We start from the raw sequence: 25,202 nt of genomic DNA, 5'->3' as shown, positions 1-25,202 counted from the left end.
TTCGAACTGAAAAAAAAATTAAGGACGATCACGATAGTCCCTAATGCCAAATTTGACAGCAGCTCTGTACATGTTTTGATTTTCTAATATATTGGGGTAAAGAATTTGAGATATCCCTTTTTTTCCACACACACTATCTTCGTAAAATGGTCCATTCTCAGTCTTTGATTTTCACGAAGGTGACTTTGCAGTCACATAAATAGATGAATACATGTTCAACCTGCTGCACTAAAGCTAGGTTTATAAGAGGACGGTTTACATGTCAGTGCACGTTAAACAACCCCATGTGGTCGAAATTTCCGGAGCCCCTCACTACGGTGTCCCTCATTGCCCGAGTTGCTTATGGAGGTTAGAGCCCCACAAACCACAAACTAGAAAGATAAGGCTGTGAGTGGTGGCTGATTCAGACAGTCCATCGCGTGCAGCACATTCCACAGCACCGGCGGTCAGCGGAGAAGACCGTAGTGCCACCGCCACGAGGTAGTGTGTAGGTGCGCGCGCCGCTAAAACCCCTAGTTTACGAGAACTTCTTGCTGGGCTAGTTGGTAATTCATTGTAAAGTAAAGGCGCCAAAAACCACACGCACACACAAGACAAGAGAACGGGACAGAGCGCCTCCCGTTTATGCACCGCCGTTTACGCACCGCCGCAGATAATCCCCCCTCCCTTAACTACCCTATCACGGCACATGCCACAGCATGTGCCATGGACGAAGGATGCGCAAAAGGCGCGCTAAAGTCCCTCAATGAAGGAAAATAACGAAAAGCTTTCAACTTTCCGGCTTCTCTTCCCTCATAGCGCTCTGCCAGGTAATCGAGCCTCTCATTGGCCGAGATGCCGTGGTGACCTGTTAGCGCGCACTTTATTGCTACGCACCAGACGCCGACGCCATTGTCGGGGTAAGTCTCGCGCTTCGTTCTCTTTTTGTGCGACCGAGTATTTGCGGGAAGCTTTTCTCTAGCTGTGACAGCGTCTACGCGCTGCGGCGATGACGAGCTTCTGTTGCGTTTACGGGTGCTAAAACCGAGGACGCAGTGAGAAAAGGTTGTCCGGCATTCCGCGCGGAAAACACAACGCGGCTTGCCGAAAGGATCGGCTGCACAGCATCGGCCGCACAAACTTAGATAATGGGCTGGATTTGCGTCCTTGGTAGTTTAGTGGCCGTTGTTCAGTACTCAGTTGCCGGGTTTGGTGCGAAGCGCGATTTACTGCAGCTTTTATTAACCAACGCCGTTTGGCATGGTTGTAGGTAGAATCGTTTGCTCGCCGGCTACGAAAGCGGTGCTTCTGGTTGTCCTAACCCCGCCGTTCACGCTGCTGGTTCTGCAAGGATCTGCAGGGTGTAGCTTTGGTTTCGCGTCCATTTCGGGCCTTATTGGTTTGATTCTAGTGAGAATCTTTCACAGGCTCGACTCGAAATTTGCGCTTCATGTTGTTTGAGACCTGCCGTTTACGCTGCTCGCTGGGCAGGTCTGTATTTGACCTTGTCCGCATTGCTGGAAGAATTTTGTTTTGTTGCAGATGGACTGCTTCGCTGAAGATCGATACTAAGGAGGTGGTTCTCGCTGTTTGAGCGACGCAGTTCTTGCTGCTCGCCGTGAAGTTCTAGCTTTCATGTTGAGTGCGCTGCTGCACGTATTTTTCGCTTCTGAGTTGACTCCTTCCCTCACGGACTCGATACCACAGTGGTGTTTCTCACTGCTGAAGCCCCCGTTGTTCATGCTGCTCACAGTGCACGTGTAGCTTTCATGTTGCACGCATTGCTGGCCGTATTTGTTCTGCCAGGGTTCCGGAGAACGCAAGCGAGGACCTCTGTTAAACACAGTTGCGGACATCTCCTTGTGTTTTCAATCTTCGCTTCCAGCAACTTCCGAAACTGGTTTGTTTCAAACATGACTGAGTAAATTGCAGTTTTGGTTTTTCAGCGCTTCATTTTTTTTTTCACTCTACTTCAGCCGGAAGCGATTAATTGCAACACTCCTGGATGCTGCGCGTGATGCTTGGCCGTTACACGAGGGAAGAAACTTCCCGTTGATAAGCCATTATTGCTTATGCTCACCCAACATGACAATCACCTAAACAAACATCATTCTAGTGAGTAATGTAGCACTATAGCTGTGCGTGAAATAGTGGCTAAAAGCCTTTTTGATCAACCCAAACAACTCTGAACCTTAATTATTCTGGTCACATCCGAGTTGCAGAGCACTACTAAGGTATCGTATCCACCTATGTATTAACAAACATTATGTGACTGCCGTCAGTCGGATCCTATAAACGTTTCGCTTCGAGGTGTCCGAGGTGTAGTAACTCCAAATTAATGGCCACGCTGTCTTACCCTAAAGAGAAATTAAAATTCAGATGAGTAGCCACCTACCCCTTACAAAAATTTGTGATGAGTTTCTGATAAAAGGTCAATGATTCAGACATCACACTCATCAGATATTTCTGATGACTTCTAAGTTGAGTTTCTGATGCAATGGTGATGAAAAGTGGCCACCGATTTTCTTATTAAGAATTGATGTGTGTTTTTCTGTTGAGACTATCACGAATTAAATACATGCTGACTTGAAACTAGCTTTGAAAAAAAAAAATGAAATATGGCGCATTCCACTTTTTTTCACCGGCTCTCTAACATCACACAGGAACCGTTGCGGTGAAGTTCTTTGAAATGTAACGTAAACATACACTAGACTCAACAAGGGGAAGCTTTGGGCCAGTTGGTCTGACATGTTGGAGAGAAAATACACTAGACTATTCTATGTGCTACTTTCGTGGAAACGGGGAACAGCACAGGACTATAATGAGCCAGTCATTGCTGCTAATAGCTTCCATCGAACCTTTAAAAGGAGCAGGTAGCAAGATCAAGAGAAAAGGGCAGTGGAAAATCCAGAAAAACATACCACACCGCTACACTCACCTATCTGTGCTTCATGGTTGATTACGACTGAGAGAAGGATGGAAAGGAAAGTGAACGAGCCAGCCGACTGGCTCAAGCCGAGCCACCACCGCTGTCACGTGCAGATGGGAGAGAGTTAAAAGATAAGAGGAAAGAGAAAAAGAGAGAGTAAAGACGCGCGTCGCAACAACCGCGTCCGCCGAAGGGGAAGCTGGCTGAAAAAACAGATAAGCGGCCGTAGCCCGAACGCTGCAACCCAACTTTCGGTGGCTCTGCACCACCACGGTGGCTCATTATGGTGCTCGGCTGCTGACCCGAAAAACGCGGGTTCGATCCCCGCCGCGGCGGTTGAATTTCTTTGGAGGAGAAATTCTAGAGGCCCGCGTACTGTGCGATGTCAGTGCACGTTAAGGAACCCCAAGTGATCGGAATTTCCGAGGCCCTCCACTACGGCGTCTGTCATAGCCTTAGTCGCTTTGGGACGTTAAACCCCACAAACCAAACCAAACCAACTTTCGGTGGGTTGCAGCCTTCGGCCCAGCTGCCGCTTATCTGTTTTTTTCAGCCAGCGTCCGCTTCGGCGGATGCGGTTGTTGCGACGCGGGTCTTTTCTCTCTCTTTTTCTCTGTCCTCTTATCTTTCAACTCTCTTCTACCTGCACGTGGCAGCGGTGGTGGCTCGGCTTGAGCCAGTCGGCAGGCCTGTGCAATTGTCCTTTCGCCCAATTTTCCAGGCCCGGCGGTCCCTACAAGGACGTATCTGGACGCCCCCTCAAACCTTTGAGGCGCACCCCTGAAGTAGACGACGACGACAGCTGCTCGCTGTCCGGTATGGAGGACGCCTCCCTCCCGGCGAGTGCTGGCTTTGGAGCAGCGTCACCACAACCCGTCCTTAACCTAAATGGCTATTGCGAGCAGCCCTAATAACAGGCGCTGCGGCAGTTTTAAACCACTTTGATCCTGCATGTACAGGGAAGTGTCCGTACTGTGCGCAGAAGTCTTCAGACATCTTCCCCATGGTATGGGCATGTCAGTCAACCCCGACCCTCGCCCCGAAACACTACCCAGCCCGGAGGACTGGGAGGCAGCCCTGCTAGGCTGCTCTGACCTGGTAAGGCAGAAGGCCCTGGTGAAGGGCGCCCAAGCCGCAGCGGTCGTCAATGGGATCCTGTACTGAGGAGTGCACCTAGTGGTTGTGGGAGGTGGCCCTTTCCGGTATACCTCAAACTTCCTCCCTATTATGTAAGAGTAACAGTTTTTCAGAGAGACAGAGGCCGAGCCTCCTGCTTCAATATTGCCTCTGGTTTTCGTGAGCTCAATGAAAGACTTGACTGTTTAATGCCGTTGAAAAAAAAAACTGCAGAAGTTGAGCAGTATATTCAGACAATGCCCGACCAGTTTGATGAAATCATGAAGCGTCTAGATAATGAAGACAAAGAAATCACACTCCTGCGGCAAGGAATAGCACAAGTGGAGGATACCAGCTGCGAAGAACAACTTTCTCCGCTCAACCATGACTTGGATCAGCTGGAATTCTGAAGCAGGAAAAAAACAGAAATTCATGGTGTTTCTCAAAGCGCCCATGAGAATCTCCTAGCTAAGGTTAATGAAGTGGCTAAACAAATGAATTTCGCAGAGATTTCCATACCTTGAGCTTGGCGAATGATAGCCTTAGTCGTTTATGCGCCATTAAACCCAACACAACAAAACAACGCACAGATTAGTGCTAGCGATATTGAGGTGGGCTATCGGCTTCCTGCAAAAGCGAACAAGATCCGACTTTATTGTGCGCTTCTAGGGAAAGGCTCAAAGATACCAATGGCTTGAACACAAGAAATATTTAGCAGAGAAGAGCAAACGCGGGTACCTGTGTGAAAACCTTACCCGAAGAACGAAATACTTACTTCTGCCAACTGAAGGTTGGGCTGAGAGGATAAAATATCAGGTTTGTTTGGTGCTCAAGTGGCAAGGTGCTTGTTCGCGGAAGGGAAGGTTACACTGCTCACATCATTTGCGTTGAAAGTTACCTTGTGAACATGTAATAGTATGCAGCCCTTACAAAAATGACTTTTAAGCTTCAGTTGACGCCTTGTTGAGCTCCTGTTGAATCAACTGGAAACCAACATGAACTCAATGTATGTTGAGCTTACTCAACACCTGCTGCGCGAAATTTTTGTTGAGCGCAGTCAAGAGATTTACTGTTGAACAATTTCTGTTGAATTTAAGTTCAATCATCTCAAGGCAGCCGTTTCTAAGCCTAACTAAATGAAATCATTTCGACATGCATCGTGTAAACAGAACCTGATCACATTACACATATTAAGAACGCATGCAGCACCTGTTAAAACTCTCATAAACAGCTCAGTCATTTTCTTGCATAGAAAAAAGTGCAATATGCTCATTCAGCCATACCTAGTTTGGAGGATTCGTATGTGCTCTCATAAAAAATGGCACTTAATTAATGCTTTATTTATTTGTTTATGAATGAATCAAGGTCGTCAAATGATAGACCGTTGCATATGAACTTGATTATTTCTACTACATATAAAATAAATAAATATTAATAGTAATAACTGACATAACTTTGCTGACCGGCAGGCCACAACTTGCGCAGGTCCGGACACCCCTGAGTAGGACCATATAAGGGCGAAGCCGAGGTTGCACTTAAGATCGTAAGATGAACTCTGTCAGTTCTTCTTATGATGTCGCGCATGTTTTTTGTTAGACTCGACTCGCACACCAGGCCGCGCGACGCATTTGTGCGGCTCTTGCTGTGTGTCGGGGCCTTTGTTTTGTGGCGCCAGAGAGGCGTCGCTTCCTTGCAGGGCCGGCCTCAACGCGCCATGTTCCCCATGCTGCAGAGGGTTCGGGCGCGCCTGTTTCAACAGGCGTGTTTAGATCATGTGACCCTCCCAGAAGAGTTTGTGCGGCGGTGGAGCACCCGCTTCATCGCCGCCAGCGGGGGCCGCGTTACGGTGCGGCTCCTGCCGTATTGAGTGTGTGGTGCGCGGTGTCGGTGCGCGTTCATCGTATTTAGTTAGCGTGCTTCCCCCCGCGATGCCTGGACATTATGGATCCTTTGAACATTCTGTGCTGTGAATGATTTTGTGTGAACGGCGACAGCAGTCGCCGTGGTGTTCTTGTTTCATAGGTTGTTTGTACCGAGCGACACTAGTCGCTGCCTTGTTGTTTTTGTCTTTGTGAGGGACTATGGTCCCTTTGTACGAATAATCAGTCCAATAAACTTCTCTTCAAAGCCTCGTGTGCAGTACTGTCCCATGCTCTTTATCTGATGGATGTGTAGGGCTAGGGTGTATGTATGTATATATATTTATATACATATGTGAGCGTATGTGTGGAGCACTACGTCACAGGGGATGACGGCTTCACGTTAACGATAAAATGCAGCACTAAATATGAATATACCGCCGAAAATTGCATTGGTATTTGGTCCATATGGCGCAATACAAATGTATTCCCAGGATTTTTTGCTTTTTTACCTCAGCCAAGATTCAGAATGGCGTGTTGATTCACTCCCGTAATTCCAACCTGAATTCAACATGAACGCAAAGAAGAAATTTCATTGAGAATGCTCAGATCTAGCACAGTGGCCACTTTTCCAATGAGTTTCAACTCGGCCTCAATAATTCACCAACACTAGCCCACCCTGGTCACAACAAAAATTCAACATGGCGTGTTGAGTCTGCTCAAGAGAACTTCAACACTGTCTCAAAAAAGGCATTTTTGTAAGGGAGGTATCGTTTGTGACCGCTCCACACAAATACACAACAGTGTGATGGCTCCGAACAGATATCCTCTCAAATGTGAAATTAATAACACTGCGTGCTTTAAACTCCATCAGTGCTTAAGCGATTTCATCTAAATGCCAGGTCGGTCAGGAAAAAGAGCGATGCATTCTCTATCTTGTTAGGCAGCTTGGGTTTTATTTTGATCAGTTACGATCTCGGAGACTCGGCTGACTGACAGCGGTAACTTTGAATTGCCCTCGTTTTGAACATTTTCTTTAAATCCGAAAACCTTTCGTGGAGGTGGTGTATGCGTGCTTCTTGGTGCACGCTTTTAGTGTGAAATTTTTCCCGAATTTTTCGACATGCTTGTTGATGTTGAACTTCTCTCAATTACATAAGGAAACGCTTTAATGTCTGCTGTTTACAGGCCACCGTCTGGTAATTTACGCTCGTTTCTAGAAGCCGTAGAATCTGATTTATGTCTTGCAACGACCAATAAGTATGAACTAATCATTGGTGGCGACTTCAATAAAGATGTGTTATGTGCAGCTACGAGCAGGGCCGATTTTTATGTTTCACTCTGATATTTTTGTGTTACAAATCTGATTACCAATGCAACGCGTGTAACCATTGCCTTTCTCAAATATGTATTCATCTTTTCTTGATTAACAGTTGCATCCTGCGAACCCAGTGATCATATGGGCACTTATTTATTTTCTAAGAAGCAGGTTCCGAAGCGTGACCTTCATGAGAATGTTATTATTCAATGTCGTGAAATGGTGAGAGAAATCCCGAAAGGTGGAGCAGATTAGGAATAAAGGAGTAATTACTCATTGACATCCACCTGAGCAAAGCCATACGGCTCCAAAGGAAAGCTATACAGCTTTCTCATAAACTTCGTAGTTAAAGAAAAATTCCTCCTGGTCGGGGATTCGGACCCGAGACCACCGCTTCACCGGAGCAGTCCTCTTCGCGCTCTCGTTCAATTCCTTTAGTTCGCTCCTGCTCTATTGTAAGCTTGCTGTCCCGGTTACCTCAGTCGGTAGAGCGAGTGCTCCGCTGAAGCGGTGGTCTGGGGTTCGAACCACAGACCAGGACCAATTTTTCTTTAACTAGAAGTTTGCGAGAAAGCTGTAAAGCTTTCCTTTTTAGCCGCACACTCTTAATAAAGGCAGTAAAAGGTAGAAAATACAGCAGTTACTAACTCCTATGTCATTTTGCTATTTTTTACAAACTACTTGCCGACCTCTCACGGTACAGTCAGTAAAAGTAGTCCTTGCTTTCTTCTTACTAACTGCGGTCGCTAGTTAGCACCTGGTTAGTAACCGTTGCATGAACCCTAAAATCGCCGTTCAGTGGTTACGGTGCTCGGCTGCTGGCCCGAAAGAGGCGGGTTCGAACCCGGCCGCAGTGGTCGAATTTGAATGGAGGCGAAAGTCTAGAGGCCCGTGTACTATGCGATGTCAGTGCACGCTAAAGAATCCCAGGTGGTCTAAATTTCCGGAGCCCTTCACTACGGCGTCCCTCAAAGCCTGAGTCGCTTTGGCACGTTAAACCCCACATACCATACCTGCACATTAAAATACAGTGAGAGAACATAACTGACACTGACTGTTGTGTGAACAAATTGGTTTTGTAACTTAAGATTTCTGCAGGGGCATGCGGCAAGGTATGCTAACCTGTTTCTGTAAAGCCAGAGGCCCGTAAACTAGAGCCTGAACTATGGTGTGGAGCAGACGAAGAAAGAGTTACTGTGCACGCGGAGTGCATGCATCTCGCATCCGTAACCCTTGTTTGTGTTTTTCTTGCATTCTGGACCCTTGTGTGTGCCCTGTAAGGCTGTTTTATGCCATCACCTCGCATAATTTGTACATATAATGCACTATTTGTCTAAGCCCTAGCATGTGACTTACGGCCGCACTGGCACCTATGGGCGTGGTCGGAATTTGACGAAATTGATCTTGCAGCTTCATTTATTTTTGCACCATCCATAAATTTAGCAAGCCATGCAGCGCACCATGTGAGAACGCTAGCAGCATCTGCGAAATGTTTCTAAGCATCTTCTTAGTAAATACTCCTAGCATTTTGTTTGCGATTGTAGTGCTCTTCTCTAGCTTTTTGAGGTAGTAACTTTCACTAATTTGACTTTTACTACTTCCGGCTGCTATGAAGGTAGTGATCTGTGTGACAAGTAATTGCTTAGTAGTTACTTAGGGAATTCTCCGACTTTTCCTCAAAAGTTTTTTTGGTTTGGTTTATTGGGGTTCTAACGTCCCGAAGCAACTCAGGCTATGAGGGACGCTGTAGTGAAGGGCTCCGGAAATTTCGACCATCTGGGGTTCTTTAACGTGCACTGACATCGCACAGCACACGGGCCTCTAGAATTTCGCCTTCATCGAAATTCGGCCGCCGCAGCCAGGATCGAACCCTCGTCTTTCAGGTCAGCAGCCGAGCGCCGTAACCACTGAGCCACCACGGCGGGGTTTTCCTTAAAAGTGTATGGCTGCGCTCGGGTGGACGGGAATGAGTAATTACTCCCTTATTATAGTCCAATATCTAACAGCAGGTGCTCTAGAAAGATTCGGTTGAAATGTGCAGGATATTAACTGGTTATAAATAAAGTTGTTCGCAGAGCAGTTATGAGTTTTTGCTCGGCAAGTTCATTCATATTGATAACAATCATTTTAATCCAATGTTAAAGAGGGCGCCTGATAGCATAAGCGAGCCGTGGACGTCGCGTTAATTGCACACGCGTATAAAAGATCACAAATTATATCAGGTATTTATTCACACCTAAGAGAGCCTTGTTTTGAGGGCTTTAAGAAGTACAGGAACAAACTGAATTCCGATATACGACAGGCGAAGGACATACATTCTGAAACTCTTTTTCAGACGCCATTAAATTGCCCTCTTAATCTCTGGCGTGAGCTGCAGTCACTCAACTCCAGCATTTCGCCGGTTAGAAGCCCCAGTAAGACAACTAACCGTGTCATAGAATATTCTGGTAGTCACCTCGCAAATGAATTTAACGAGTTTATACCTCCCCTTCCAATTTCTCATCACATTCATCTCATCTAGCCATTGACAGATGCCTTCCGTCCTTGTTTGCAGACCCTGTCTCTGGCCATGAAATAATGTCAACGCTTAGAGACCTGAAGAACAGTACCTGCAGTGATGCAGTTAATATTGCCACGTATCATTGTAGTGTCCGTTCGTTCGCGCAAGGCCGCTGGAAAGGGGTGCTATCATTTTTGTTCGTGACGCGAGAAGCGACCGGACTAATCTCGATTGATCCCAGCCATGAAGAGCTGTATCTACGTGTTTCCAGATTACTCTAGATGATCTCGACCTGTTATCTCGAAGTTTCCTTCCCGGCTTTAAATTGAACGATGCCGCGAGCAGCAGGCATTCGTAGTTCGACGATCGACGAGCGCGCTTGTTGGTTACGCCGCCACCAAGTGATTCAGTTCTTTTGCGGGCGCATGTCAGCCCAAATAAAGAGCTTCGTCTCGAAGTCTTTCTGGTGTCTTCCTGACGGCTGGACTGCCGTCACTACAACGTGACATCTGGTGGAGGTGCTGGGTAGCCTCCCATGTTCCGGACACCCCCTACAAGTCGTGACGCCGGCCCTCTGAGTCTTCTACCGCAGGACCTGGGTCCAGTCCACCGCGCAAGCCGACGCCTGCAAGGGGGCGCACCTGAGTTCGGGATTCTGCCGGACCCTACCCGAAAGCGAAAGCCAGCAGCAACGTCTACCATGAGCTTGGCCCAGACGATGACCCCAATCGTTCTTCAGCAGCCCCGGGTGCCACCAACCTTCGACGCTTCGCCTGGCGCCGACCCCGAAGAATGGCTAGAACAGTTCGACTGTGTGGCTATTTTTAACCAATGGGACGATGCCACGAAATTAAGGTACGTCTTCTTCGCCTTGGACGGACCAGCAAGGATCTGGTTTGAAAATGAGGAAGCTAGTCTCACGAACTGGGAAACCTTCAAGGAGCAGCTTGTGGAGACCTTCACACACGTCGTGCGAAAAGAGAACGCCCAGCAGCTGCTGCAGTCTCGCATACAACACCCAAACGAGACCGTTGCGGTGTATACTGAGGAGATGAAGCGTCTCTTCCGGCGTGCCGACATGATGATGAAGGAAGAAGAGAAGGTGAAGTTCCTTATGCGAGGAGTTAAAGAGCATCTCTTTGCCGGCCTCGTCCGCAACCCACTGAAAACCGTCGCGGAATTCGTAGAAGAGGCATCCACGATGGAAAAAACTCTTGATGCCCGAGCCCGCCAGTATGACCGCCAGCAGCGCGTTTTCTCAGCAAGCTGCCTGGACGCCGCAAACAACAATTACCTGCGGGAGGTTATACGTGGAGTTGTGCGAGAAGAGCTCCGACGATTGCTGCCAACAGGAACGCAGCCGCAGCTTACATCGCTCACTCACGTCATCCGGGACGAGGTTCTAAAGGCCTTGGGTGTGACGCCGACCACCACGCAGCCTGCGGAGTCCCCAGCCATGACTTACGCCGCAGCAGTGCGCCATCCTGCACCTCGACGACGGGACCCAAGCCCCTATCGCCCTCAGCCAGCTGCGCTGGACCGCCGCCCTCTCGCCCCAACCCGCCCGTCCTACGAGCGTCGCACACAGCCGAGGAAATGCGACGAGTGGAGAACTCCCGACCAGCGCCGCCCACTATGCTTCCACTGTGGCGAAGCCGGTCACATTCTCCGGTACTGCCCATATAGGAGAAGGGGTATTCGACGGTATTCTTACGACGCCCCACGACCCCGACCTGGCCAGAGACCAGCCGACATCAAAGAGTTTTTGCGTCGGGAAGAATGCCCATCGCAGAGCCGCCTATCACGTTCCCCGTCGCCATCGTCTTCGCGCTTTGTATCTCCTAGCCGAGGTTACGCCGTGCGTGGACGCTCCCCCAGCCCCCGAAAGTTAAACTGAATAAAGCAGCCTCTCGAGGTGAGGTTGCTTCTGAGCGGAAGAACTGAGATCCTCCATCGACGAAAAACACAGGACTATGCCTCAACTACGACGAGAACTACGACGAGAACTACGACGACCCATACGACAACGACCCCTACGACGACGACCCCTACGACGACGACCCCTACGACGACGACCCCTACGACGACGACCCCTACGACGACGGCCCCTACGACGACGGCCTCTACGATGATGACAACTACGACTACGACGACAACTACGACTGCGACGACAACTACGACTGCGACGACAACTACGACTGCGACGACAACTACGACTGCGACGACAACTACGACTGCGACGACAACTACGACTGCGACGACAACTACGACGACGCCGACAACTGCGACGACGGCGACAACTGCGACGCATCGAAAACTGCGACGACGTTGACAACTGCCGACAAGTGCGATGACGACGACAGCTACGACGACGAAAACTACGACACCACCGACGGCGACGACACGGCCAGATTTGAAGCTTTTTCCGCTGCCCTTAAACCTTATTATGAACGCTAACGGACTCGAAGTTAGCATTCTTCGTGTTTATTTTCAATTTAAAGCATCGAGGCGATGCTTCTCTGAGAGGGGGGTAATGCAACGTATCATATTAGTGTCCGTTCGTTCCTGCAAGGCCGCAGAAAAGGGGTGCTATCATTTTTGTTCGTGACGGGAGAAGCGACCGGACTAATCTCGATTGATCCCAGCCATGAAGAGCTGTATCTACGTGTTTCCAGATTACTCTAGATGATCTCGACCTGTTATCTCGAAGTTTCCTTGCCGGCTTTAAATTGAACGATGCCGCGAGCAGAAGGCATTCGTAGTTCGACGATTGACGAGCACGCTTGTTGCTTACGCCGCCACCGAGTGATTCAGTTCTTTTGCGGGCGCAAGTCAGCCCAAATAAAGAGCTTCGTTTGCAAGTCTTTCTGGTGTCTTCCTGACCGCTGGACTGCCGTCACTACCCTGCTGAAAAAAAGTTCTATGATGCAATAACCTCATAGATCATTCATCATAGAATATCATACAATCTGTATGACATATCATACAATCTGTATGATATATCATACGAATTGTATGATATATCATACAGATTGTATGATATGTCATACAGATTGTATGATATTCTATGATGAATGATCTATGAGGTTATTGCATCATAGAACTTTTTTTCAGCAGGGTACAACGTGACAATATCCACATTCGTCCAGTCAATCGTGTCATCGACATTATTAATGCGTCATTAGAACACGTATATTATTTACCGAGACCGCCACTTTCCCTCTGAAAATGTAGGTTGCTAGAGTAGCAGTCTTATACAAGAAATGAGATAAAAACAATTTTGGGAACTGTAGATCAATCAGTAGTTTGCCTGTCTTGTTAAAAGTGCGAGAGAAACTTATTCTCAAACGAGCTGGAAACTTTTTCAATAAACGCGGTATAATCGCCGACTGCCAATATGGCTTCAAGAAGGCCGTTCATCAGAACTTGCTCTTCTACACCAGAATGAATATATATTAAAGAACAGTGAAAATAGAGAACTTGTTTAGGAAATTTTTTAGGTAAGGAAATCTTTTAACTGCACAAATCATAGCACCCTGTTTCAAAAGCTTGAATATCAAGGAATAAGGCGAAAACCACGACTTTTAATTATTTCTTATTTAGGACTCAGAAAACAGTGCGTCTAAATAAATGAATAGAAAATCAATTCCTAGAACAGCCTCCTGCGGGGTTCCCCATGAGAATATCTAGCGACTGTTGCTAATTCATCTATATATTAATGATATAATAAGTGTGGATACCAGTGACAGGTTCATAGTTAACACTGGCGATACAAGTTTGTTTTTATCTGGCGATACTAATAGCGTTAACAAGGAATGCGAATATGCTCTTAGAGAAAATAAAAATATGGTGTGGTAAAAGTCTTCTCTACGTAAATGCCGTAAAACCTAAAGCAATACTTTTTCACCGAAAACACAGAATGTGCAGTGATCTCCTTCCCTTATTTTATAACTATGAAGAGATTGAAATATTAAGGTCATTTGGTCACTTGGCGTAATATTCACCAAAAATATGTTGTGGGATGACCACACAACCTATGTAGCTTTAAAAGCAGCCAAAGCCATCGGATTTTTTACTCGTTTAAGAAGTTGTCTCCTGAAAAAAGTAAAAATTGCTTTATGACGCATTGTTTCGCAAACATTTAAACTACTGCCCATTAGTTTCGGGCGCCGCTGCATATACCAGACTAAAAAAAAAAGTCAGCTGTCCTTGAAAAGCGGGCTCTCGGAATTGTTTATAACCATAAAATACACACTCCACTAAAGACTTCTTTTCCAGGAATAAGCTTATCAACATTTCCAATCTTAATGCTTATAGACTTCTGCGCACGTGTGACGTACAAAAGCGAAAACGCACGGTAAATATATCGGACTTTGCCTACTTTCAGTTATTTTAATGTACATATCCGAGCCACTAGAATCTACACTGGGTATTGCTGCCCACGTGAACACAATATGGGCGTCAAAATGTTGCATTGCAGCTTAAAAAGTACTGCTACAGGGACAGGGAAGGAGGTACATTTGGAGATTGTTTTGGGTTAGATAGTAATCTTAACTTTATGCAGCACGCCTTTCATGAAACACAAGTTAATGAAGAGTTCATGAATGCTATGTCAGCTGGGCCAAAAAGGGTATTTTCCTCGTTGGCGTTGCATAAGGGCGACGGCACACAACCCCTAACGAAACGCGAATACGATTCCGTATAGAGTCTCGCAATCTATTTTTTATCTTTGTTTTAGTTTGGAAGGGACCTCTGCAAGGCGGTTACACCGACTTTCAAACCCTCGGGGACACTACATTCCCTCTGCATTCGATTCCATCCCGAATGTCCATTCGCCACTGTAGCCGATAGCGCACATCGCTCGCCCTGCGTGGCGATGCATACAATCCGCTCAATAGTTGGTACAGTCGGCCAGAAAAGGTGTGTTCAAGGATTGAGAACCCCTGTCAAGAGACTACATCGGCGCCCAGTAACACTCTGCGAGATACCTGTACCTTTTCAATCTACATAAATGTCCGGAGGAATTATTTCGGCGACGTCGTTTTCCACGATAAGTACAGTCAGCTGAAACTCTCTTTCATGCACAAGTCGGGGCATGTCGCCCAGTGACGGCTGTTGCAGGCACGCAACTGTACGCAGGAATCTAACGAAATATGGACTTTACGCTCCAATGTGACACATGGTTTATATGGGCGAAGTCGTAGAGGAGGGCAACTGAATAATTTGTACCACGTCGGGTTTTTAACGTGCCTACACTCCACTCAGCACCCAGGTTTTTTCGTATTCAGACTCCATCCAAATGCTGCCGCCGCTGCCAACATCCGATTTGGCCACTTGGGATAAGTAGTCCAATGCAGAAACCTCTTAGCATGCGCGATGAGTCCAACTACATGAAGACTTCGAGCTGAAGTTACCTGTTAGTGAAGTTGTGCCTTTAAATAATAGAAGGAGAAAATACCAGCCACCCCGTTACTTACACGCCCATCTGGAAGTCGGCCCAATCGGAGAAGCCGCTGTACTATTCCGCGCGGCTTTATACGTATGCACGAGTGCGTCTAAGCGACACAGGCACCCCCTACAGTCGCTCACTCGTGCGCGCACACATATTACGTATCCGAAATGCGACAGGCCAAATATATGCGACAGACAGGCTGCACTATTGCTAGTGTTACTGAGAATCAAGCGCTGTAATTGAAGTGATTGCTGTTTATCCAAGTCATTTACAAGGTACAGGAATTCAAGCAAGCTTTAACACCGGTCGCCGCTGGACACCCCCTTCATTCTTCAGGCCTAATAATAAAGACATGGGCATGATAACAAGACGAATCTATCCTACTCAGATCGTTCTCGCCATTCGTCATTAGCTCAAGCAGCGACACGCTCGTGCTAATAATGGAATCAGCCTTTCGTCGAGGCGGGGAATAAGGATTTGTAGCGCCAACATTTCGGCACGCGCAATGAAGATGAAGCGGTTGCCACGTGCAGTAGAGAACGCTCTGGACGCTGCCGCCGCTGCTCTGCCGCTATCATCTCTCCGGCAGCCTTCAAATAAACGTGGCCGCAGTAGCCTCCTGGGTGACCTCCACATCGACCTTCTACTGCGGGGTCAGACGGCGAACCGCCCCTTCTTCATCAGCGGCGTTCCACGATGGCGTACTGGCAGGACCCAAGCTTCCACCCGCCGCTTCAGGTGTTCCGGCCCTAGGGTGTTGGCGGGTGGTTTGCTCAGTTCGAGGCTGCGTTGTACATGAACGGCATCACTATGCAGCCGTTCAAACACGCTGTCCTCTGAGATATCCTCGCGCCCGACCTTCTGCGCCGACTCGCCTGCTCTGCCTTGGGCTGCCGGCCATACGATGATCTGCGTGCGGCCGTCTCAACTGGCGCACTTCGGCGCCTACTATGTTCTGTTGCCGCTGTACGACGCAGTGGACCCGCTTTCGATGTCGCCAGCCTCTGGCCCTCCGCCTGCCGCACTCGCGCCCACGCCTTCATCAGAACCTGGCTCGCCTCAGCAGCCTCTCGCCGCCACTCCTGCCCAGCGCCTCTGGCCCGGCCGTCCCTCTCGACAATACAACCGCTCTCCAGGCCTCTACTGCGAAGTTGAAGCCACGGCCGGCCCGCTGGCTTCACACCCCCAGCCCCTCTAAAAATCCGCACAGCCACAATCGTCATCAGGAGCAGGAAGCGAAGGCGAACCCGATGACAGCAGTAACAAGCATGGCGGTTGCCTCCAGCCCCACTTCGCCTGAAAAGAATCGTGACCCAATGCCAGCGCCTGATCTCAAGACTGACCAGACCGCTAATGTGGGCCCCTCTTGCTCCCCGTCGGTGTTCAAAGCAGCCTGACGCCACTTGCTCGGCCGCCAGCTCAAGCGCTTTCCTGGTGAGCCCCCCATCTGTCCTACCTATCGCGAGGCGCGCCTGCATACCCCATCGGAGCCCTGTCGCTAATAATGCGCAACCCGCAACGCTTACCACGGCTCCCTGGGCATCTCTGGGCTTCGCATGTCACTGCCTCCGCGACGGACGAGACAGCCACCGAAGGTGGTGGCATGCTTACGACATGGACGCGTTTGGGCGGGCCCCATCCAACACCGCCTGTGGTCGGAGCGCAAGCGTGTCCTGTTGCCTCCGACGCTCACGTGCTGGACTTGTGCCCTCCTCCTCCAACCAACGCTGCCTGCTACCGAAACGGTCGCCACTTTCCCATCAGATCACCGCTGCCTGTTGGTCGCTCCGCCTTCGCCTGCCTTGCCGTTGCTTCGCCGCCTCGAGCGCATGCGCCATCGCAGCTGCGCTTCTACCGTTCCTCCTACCACAAGTGGCACCTTTTACCAACGGCTGTGGTGACGCACTTCAGTCGCCCACAAATCTGGACGTGGTCCATCTTGAGACCAACCTCGAGCGCACTGTCAGCAGCCCCCCCCCCCCACCCCCCAGTGGGCCTGAACACTAGTTCCCAACCGTCCCGTCGACGCTTTATGGGTGACATTTCATGCCTGCTGCCTCTGAAATCACCGTCCCCTTTCTGCTTCCATCGCCCTTTGCGAAGCAGCCAGGCTCGACCGTCTGAGCTTTGTTGTCCCGCACGACGGCCTTCCCGGACTACCGATCTGACTGGCCGGCCTTTACTTGACTGTTTATATTTTATGGCGAAAGCAATACTATGCCAGGTCTAACCGCTCGTCGCGTGGTCCGTGGACCCCCTGCTCTTCGAGGAACCGCCGTCGCGGCTAACAGAAGGTGTGACGTCAGCCTCTTTAATGCTATGGTGACGCGTGACGTCAGCTTGCTCTCTCCACCGCAGCCAGGAGCAGCCGGTCGTGCCGCGCTCCTTGAGGAGTCTCGCCAAAGAACTCACCAACGAAGAGTCCCTATCTGAATTTAGTTGCTCTACTGCTTCTGAAGAGTTTAACAGTAAGGCGACAGCCAAGCCAGCTAGGAAGAATGCAATAAAGAGGTTACAACGTGCCAAAGAAACGGAAGAGCAACGAGAAGAACGACTGCGGAAACGACGAGAAGCCGAAGCAGCTAAACGAGCTGTATCCAATAAAGAAGCTGAGATTAGGCAAGATAAACGGAATGAAGCCAAGCGGGACAACGTGCCCAGGCAACACAGGAACAAGAAGAACGTATGCGAAAACGACGATTATCAGAAGCAGCTAAGCAAGCTAAACTTTCGCAACCAACCGGGTGTAACCAGAGTTAAACCACATAAATTTTTCTCTCGTTCAACCCTCTCCTTTCGTGTTTACTGTACTTTTCGCACAAACTCATCGTTCGCATTCGGTGGCGGCCACTGTAGCGCCACCGTTTCGTCGCGCGCAATAGAGACGAAGCAGTGGCCACGCGAATAGAGAACGCTCAGGACCTCGGCCTCAGTCGGACGCTTCCGCCGCTGCTCTGCCGCTATCATCTATCGTGCAGCCTTTAAATCAACGTGGCCGCGGTCGCCAACTGGACGACCAGGCGTGTAGAAAAAGCTGTGGACCTCGACCTCAGTCGGACGCTGCCAACGCTGCTCTGCCACTGTCATCTATCCGTCAGCCTTCAAATAAACCTGACCGCGGTCGCCTACTGGACGACCACGCGTGTAGAGAAAGCTCTGGACCTCGGCCTCAGCCGGACGCTGCCGCCGCTTCTCTGCCGCTGTCATTTCTCCGTCAGCCTTCAAAAAAACGCGACCACGGTCACCTACTGGACGACCACGCGTGTAGAAAAAGCTCTGGACCTCGGCCTCAGTCGGACGCTGCCGCCGCTGCTCTACCGCTGTCATCTCTCCGTTAGCCTTCAGATAAACGTGACCACAGTCGCCTACTGGACGACCACGAGTGTAGAGAAAGCTCTGTACCTCGGCCTCAATCGGACGCTGCCGCCGCTTCTCTGCCGCTGTCATTTCTCCTTTAGCCTTCAAAAAAAACGCGACCACGGTCACCTACTGGACGACCACGCGTGGAGAAAAAGCTCTGGACCTCGGCCTCAGTCGGACGCTGCCGCCGCTGCTCTACCGCTGTCATCTCTCCGTTAGCCTTCAAATAAAGTGACCGCGGTCGCCTACTGGACGACCGCGCGTGTAGAGAAAGCTCTGGACCTCGGCCTCAGTCGGACGCTGCCGCCGCTGTTCTGCCGCTGCCATCTCTCCGTCAGCCTTCAAATAAACGTGACCGCGGTCGCCTACTGGACGACCACGCGTGTAGACAAAACTCTGGACCTCGGCCTCAGTCGGACGCTGCCGCCGCTTCTCTGCCGCTGTCATCTCTCCGTCAGCCTTCAAATAAACGTTACCGCAGTCGCCTACTGGACGACCAAGCGTGTAGAGAAAGCTCTGGACCTCGGCCTCAGTCGGACGCTGCCGCCGCTGCTCTGCCGCTGTCATCTCTCCGTCAGCCTTTAAAAAAAACGTGACCGCGGTCGCCTGCTGGACGACCGCGCGTGTAGAGAAAGCTGTGGGCCTCGGCCTCAGTCGGACGCTGCCGCCGCTGCTCTGCCGCTGTCATCTCTCCGTCAGCCTTAAAAAAAAACGTGACCGCGGTCGCCTGCTGGACGACCGCGCGTGTAGAGAACGCTCTGGACCTCGGCCTCGGTCGGACGCTGCCGCCGCTGCTCTGCCGTTGTCATCTCTCCGTCAGCCTTCAAAAAAAACGTGACCGCGGTCGCCTACTGGACGACCACGCGTGTAGAGAAAGCTGTGGACCTCGGCCTCAGTCGGACGCTGCCGCCGCTGCTCTGCCGCTGTCATCTCTTCGTCAGCCTTCAAATAAACGTGACCGCGGTCGCCTACTGGACTACCACGCGTGTAGAGAAAGCTATGGACCTCGGCCTCAGTCGGACGCTGCCGCCGCTGCTCTGCCGCTGTCATCTCTCTGTCAGCCTTCAAAAAAAACGTGACCGCGGTCGTCTACTGGACGACCGCGCGTGTAGAGAAAGCTCTGGACCTCGGCCTCAGTCGCACGCTGCCGCGACTGGTCTGCCGCTGTCATCTCTCCGTCTGCCATCCAATAAACGTGACCGCAGTCGCCTGCTGGACGACCACGCGTGTAGAGAAAGCTCTGGACCTCGGCCTCAGTCGGACGCTGCCGCCGCTGCTCTGCCGCTGTCATCTCTCCGTCAGCCTTCAAATAAACGTGACCGCGGTCGCCTACTGGACGACCACGCGAGTAGAGAAAGCTCTGGACCTCGGCCTCAGTCGGACGCTGCCGCCGCTGCTCTGCCGCTGTCATCTCTCCATCAGCCTTAAAAAAAAAACGCGACCGCGGTCGCCTACTGGACGACCACGCGTGTAGAGAAAGCTCTGGACCTAGTCCTCAGTTAGACGCTGCGGCCGCTGCTCTGCCGCTGTCATCTCTCCGTCAGCTTTCAAATAAACGTGACCGCGGTCCTCTCCTCGGCGACCTTTACATTCACCTTCTACGGATTCAATACATACAAAACAAAAACGACGTTACATTACTCCACCTTTGCAGTCTTAATTTCAACTGCACCTCTGCATTCGTGCATCACGAATGGCGGCGTTCGCGCGGAATTGCATTGTGCTTGAATGAAGGTACTTCTCCATAGCTTGGGAGGAAGTCCGCGTGATTGCACCTAGCACTGCAGTTGACTGACTAGTACAAGTTGAGTTTACGTGAGTGCCTCGACGGATAAATGTGCCAAGTACATGGAAACTCACCTGTAGTAGCAACAAGGGCTGACGTGCTCAGTAAGGTACCCGAGCGCCTCAACAGGTACTGCACACGTGTCGTTTTCTGGCTTGAGACCTCCACCTTGTAGGTGTATCGTCCCTTGCCTACGAACTGACAGAAGAAGCCGGTGTATTCGCCGTCATTTTCGATATAGTCGGGGTCTGGAAAAGGTTCAGGAATCGCACATGATGAAGGATTTAAAGAAAGCGAGGTAGGGGTAGGAAGAAGGATGGAAAGAAAGAGAGAGAGAGAGAGGAGGGGGGAAGGATGGAGATAAAGCGAGAGCGTGGAAGGAAGAAGGATGAAAAGAAAGCCAGAGAGCGGAAGGAAGAAGTATGGAAGAAAGCGCAAGAGCGGATGTAAGAAGGATCGAAAAAAGCAAGACAGCGGAAGGAACAAGGATTGGTGGAAACACGACAGTGGAGGAAAGAACGATGGAAAGAAAGCGAGAATGTGAAAGGAACAAAGAGAGAGAAAGCAGGAAGGAACTAATGAGATAGAGCAAAAAGAAAAGAAAAGTAGGAAAAAAGGCAGGAGGACACCAACACAGGAAACATCCACGTAACTGACGCAACGGTGTTTTTTTGGTGGATCAGAATATTCAGTTACTTTGGTTATCTCAATAAACCACAAAATGTAACTCCGGCTTTCCAGAATCAGTTGCTAGATATTTAAAAGAAACATTTGACATGAAAAGAAGAAATTCGATAGTCTTGTATTGCTTCTTTATCGCGTTTTTTGATATTTCGCTAGGATAATACTCCCTTCAAGTTTACATATAGGGAAAGTTCAGGTATTCGGTAATCAGTTCAACTTTCTTGTGTGCCTCACCACAAAGAAGAGAGACAAAAAGACGCGGTACATGTTCCGAGCACAGCAATTGTTAGTCCAGCTTTTTAGCCGTTGATAGCGTTACGCAGTGGAAGAGGGCCGAATGTTTCTTACTATACTAGCAATAGCTCTTACCTACTCCGTCGTCCTTAAGGCGGATTTTTATCGCCTGTTGATCGTTCGTCGGGCGGTGAACTATGGCGGTGACCACGGCATCCAGAACCGGCTTCCAGCCCTTCTTGACCTTGACCCAGAACTTCGCATGGTTATACTTTTTCACTTCAGTTCTCGGCATCCTGCAGTCGATTTGTAACGGTTCGTCGTTTTTTGCTCTTGGTTCGGTCTCCACCCCGACGTTGACCTTCATTGGGGCCGGGCTGGGACTCGTCACGTGCAGTGTCCAGGTTCCAACCTTGTAGGCACGAAAAAAGTGTCGTAAGCCTTTGTAATTTTCTTTGCTTTGTAATGCTAGGGAGATTTTTTTTTTCTTAGAGGGCGCTTTCACGGCGGACCTATTATCCTGGGACATTTTTTCTGGGGAGTTTATGAGCAAGTGTTGCATATTAAGTACACACCCCGACAGAGTTGACGAAGAAAACTGCACATTATCTGCACCTGTCAACACCCTACAAAGAACGCTAGGTGTAGAAATGGAAGAAAAAATGGCGGACACAAAAGGCTGGCGCGGACAAAAATTCCCGCGCCAGCCTCGTGGATGCGGCCTGCACTTGCGTGGGCGGCGAACGCAGCGTAGGCCAAGCTGGCTTGGAGAGGGACAGGTATTCACAGGTGGCAGCTAGGAAGTCTGGAGGCTATGGAGAGGAAGGGAACAAGTAAACACCTAAAAAGGAGATCGAAGTCAGAGCCAACAGATGGACAGAAAGAAAGTTCCTCAGTGACACCAGGAGGCAGCGAAGTTAGGAGGGAGGGAGAGAGAACACCCAGATGCTTATCGCTGGTGGCTCAAACATGAGGTCGTGTGCAGGATATACAAGGTGTCTCACCCAAGACGTAATATAATTTTAAATTTTTTTCTTTTTGAGTTGGAAGAGCGATTTTTCAGCATACCATTGTCAGCGGTATAGTATATTAGAATGCAACTAAGACGGGCTAACAGAATCCTGGTTAACTAGTGTTGAGTTCTCAACTCTAACTATTATCGTTAGGCTTCTTAATTACTGAGAGGCGTGTATACCACCGTAAGGAATATCTATACATGTTTTTAGAATTTCTAAAACGCGCTAACCATCGGCGCTGTGACCCACCAAGTTTTGTCTGCATCGCGACAAAATACATGCGCTTTTGCGAAGCTTGCAGGCAAAGCAACCTCTACAGTGACGTAACTAGAGAATTGGCCAAAATTTGTTGGGCCACAGCGCGGAGGGGAGACGCATTTTCGAAATTCTAAATAGTGATATTTATATTACTAACGGTGGGGTACACGCCTTTCAATAAACAAGGAGCCTAACAATAATACTTAAAAAACTAACTATTCAATACTAGTTACCTAGCCTGCTACATAGCACGTATAAGCTGTATTGTGGTGTACTACATCACTGATAATCGTAACTCGAAAAAAGCGCTCTTCTAAGGGGAAAGCCTGTTTTTAAAAATTTTGTAAAGTCAAGTGAAACACTCTACATAATGCAGCAGTTAAATGGAGACAGGCGAGTATCAGTCGTCTTCTTCGCAGAATGTGGCAGTTAATGTGGTAATTGTACCAGCGGGACTGAATGATGTCCTCACCACTGACACTACACAATTGGTGGAAAGATTAGCGAAGAAAGTTAACTATAGCAAGCAACAGCACAGTACGAGCAGATCGTGGTGTGCACACTGCATTACCGGAGGGGCTAGGAAGCTACGAACAGGCTGACAAGGATTTGGTTGGTGCTAATCGGGAGATAAAGAAGTCAAGCCTGGAGAAAGGTTTCGAAGTCGAATAAATAAACAGGGATGTGCGTGGAACAGGTGTTGGTTCTGACGAGGTGGCATTAATATCAGTGGAAGGGTAGAAAGGCGGGGATTGTGTAAGTAGGATTAGCTGGCGGCGAATAAGAAAGGGTAATAATGAAGGCTGAGCCCAGCAAAGTAGCCACTCAGAGGACAAGAAAGAAAACTATAAAAAGGAATTCTAGCCAACCAATCAGTTATATAAACAAAGTAAGGGGTAGAAAGGGAGCAAAATGGTTGGAAATGGAACAGCAGTTAAAGGACGATAAAATAGTGTTAGTAAATAGTGGACGATAAAATAGCGTGCGTGTGTGTGCGCGCGTGTGTATGTGTGTGTGTGTGTGTGTGTGTGTGTGTGTGTGTGTGTGTGTGTGTGTGTGTGTGTGTGTGTGTGTGTGTGTGTGTGTGTGTGTGTGTGTGTGTGTGTGTGTGTGTGTGTGTGTGGGTGTGTGTGTGTGTCTCGTCTGGGTGCGTGCGTGTTCAAACCTGCCCACAAATAAAACCCCTCTTTACCAGTAATTGAATTTGACTACTATAACTATGAAAATTCTCCACCACCTTGATTTAAGTAGTATCCTTACCTATCCACTTGATGCGAAGTCCAATGCGAATAGCACGTTTATCCTACTTCACTTTCATTCTTGAATTTAGACTCCATATTTGTCAAGCCTACTAACAACTGTCATTAAGCACGAATACCCAACACCATCGTCATCATCATCAGCAGCAGCAGCCTAACTACGTCCACTGCAGTGCAAAGGCTTTTCCCATGTCTCTCCAATTAACCCTGATTTTTACCAGCTGCGGAAAACATGTCACCGCAAATTTCTTAATATTATCCGCCCATCTCACTTTCTGCCGCCCTCTGCTACGCTTGCCCTGCCTTGTAGTCGAGTGCGCTACTCTTCCCTTCGATTACCATCGGTTACCTTCCCTTCGGAATACATGGCCTGCCCAAGCCCATTTGTTCCTCTTGAGTCCGATTAGGATGTCATTAATCCGCGATTGTTCCCTTACTCACTCTGCCTGCTTCCAGTCTCTTAACGTTACACCCATCATTTTTGTTTCCATAGCTGCCTTCGGTGCCCTTAACTTAAGCTGAACCCTCTTTATTAACCTCCACGTTTCTGCCCCATAGTTTAGTACCGGTAAGATACAGCTGTTGCATACTTTTCTCTTGCAGGACATTGGTAAACTGCGATTCATGATCTGATCTGAGATAACCTTCCATGTCCGCTCCACCCCATTCTTATTCTTCCAGTTGTTTCCCTCTCAAGAGCCGGATCAGCGGTCACTACCTGCACTAAGTAGACATTCTCTAACTACTTCCAGCACCTGGCTACCAATTGTGAAGTGCTGTTCCCTTGCTAGACTGATGAAAAATGCTTTGGTTTTCTGCATGTGAATTGTTAGCGCCACCGCTCTGCTTTGCGTGTTTAAATCATTGATCATGCTTTGCAGTTCATGTCCTCAGTGACTTAGCAACGAATCGAGAATTACTTAGGTGTTCTTCATTTACTCTTATCTCTTATTGTTCCCTTTTCAGGCCCTGGAATACCTTCTTTAAACAGGCGGTGAATAGCATTGGCGAGATTGTCTCCCTGCCAGACACCTTACTTTACTGAAATTTTATTCCTGACATTATGAAGGACTGTGGTAGCTGTGCAATCATTACAGATATCTTCCAATATTTTCACATAACACTCTCTAATGCCCTGATTCTGCAATGCCGGCATGACAACTGAGGCTGCCATTGGGTCAAATGCGTTCTCGTGATCAATAAACGCTGTATATAGGGATTTATTATATTCTACTCAGTTCTCTATCACCTGATTGATAACGGGAATAGGCTCTATTGTCGAGTATTTTTCACGAAAGCCTGGTTGATACTTTGATTGATTGAAGTCTGAAGTTGTCGTGACTCTATTAGCGATTACTTTACTTTATACATTGTAGGGAACGGACAGTAAGCTGATCGGTCTTTAATTATTCAAGTCCCTGACGTCCCTTTCTTATGAATTAAGATAACGTT

The 25,202-nt window shown here is 48.9% G+C and overlaps 1 pseudogene; it reads right to left on the bottom strand.

Annotated features, from left to right (window-relative positions):
* The window catches only part of LOC149336299 (calcium-activated chloride channel regulator 1-like), a 140,998-nt pseudogene that overhangs the window by 4,828 nt on the left and 110,968 nt on the right, over nt 1-25,202 (bottom strand).

The sequence above is a fragment of the Amblyomma mixtum genome, chromosome 7 (genome assembly GCF_055824585.1).
Source record: "Amblyomma mixtum isolate Tamu chromosome 7, ASM5582458v1, whole genome shotgun sequence".
NCBI classification, from domain to species: domain Eukaryota; kingdom Metazoa; phylum Arthropoda; class Arachnida; order Ixodida; family Ixodidae; genus Amblyomma; species Amblyomma mixtum.
Note: the sequence above shows the minus strand (reverse complement) of the source record. Positions and strands in the feature narration are given on the sequence as shown.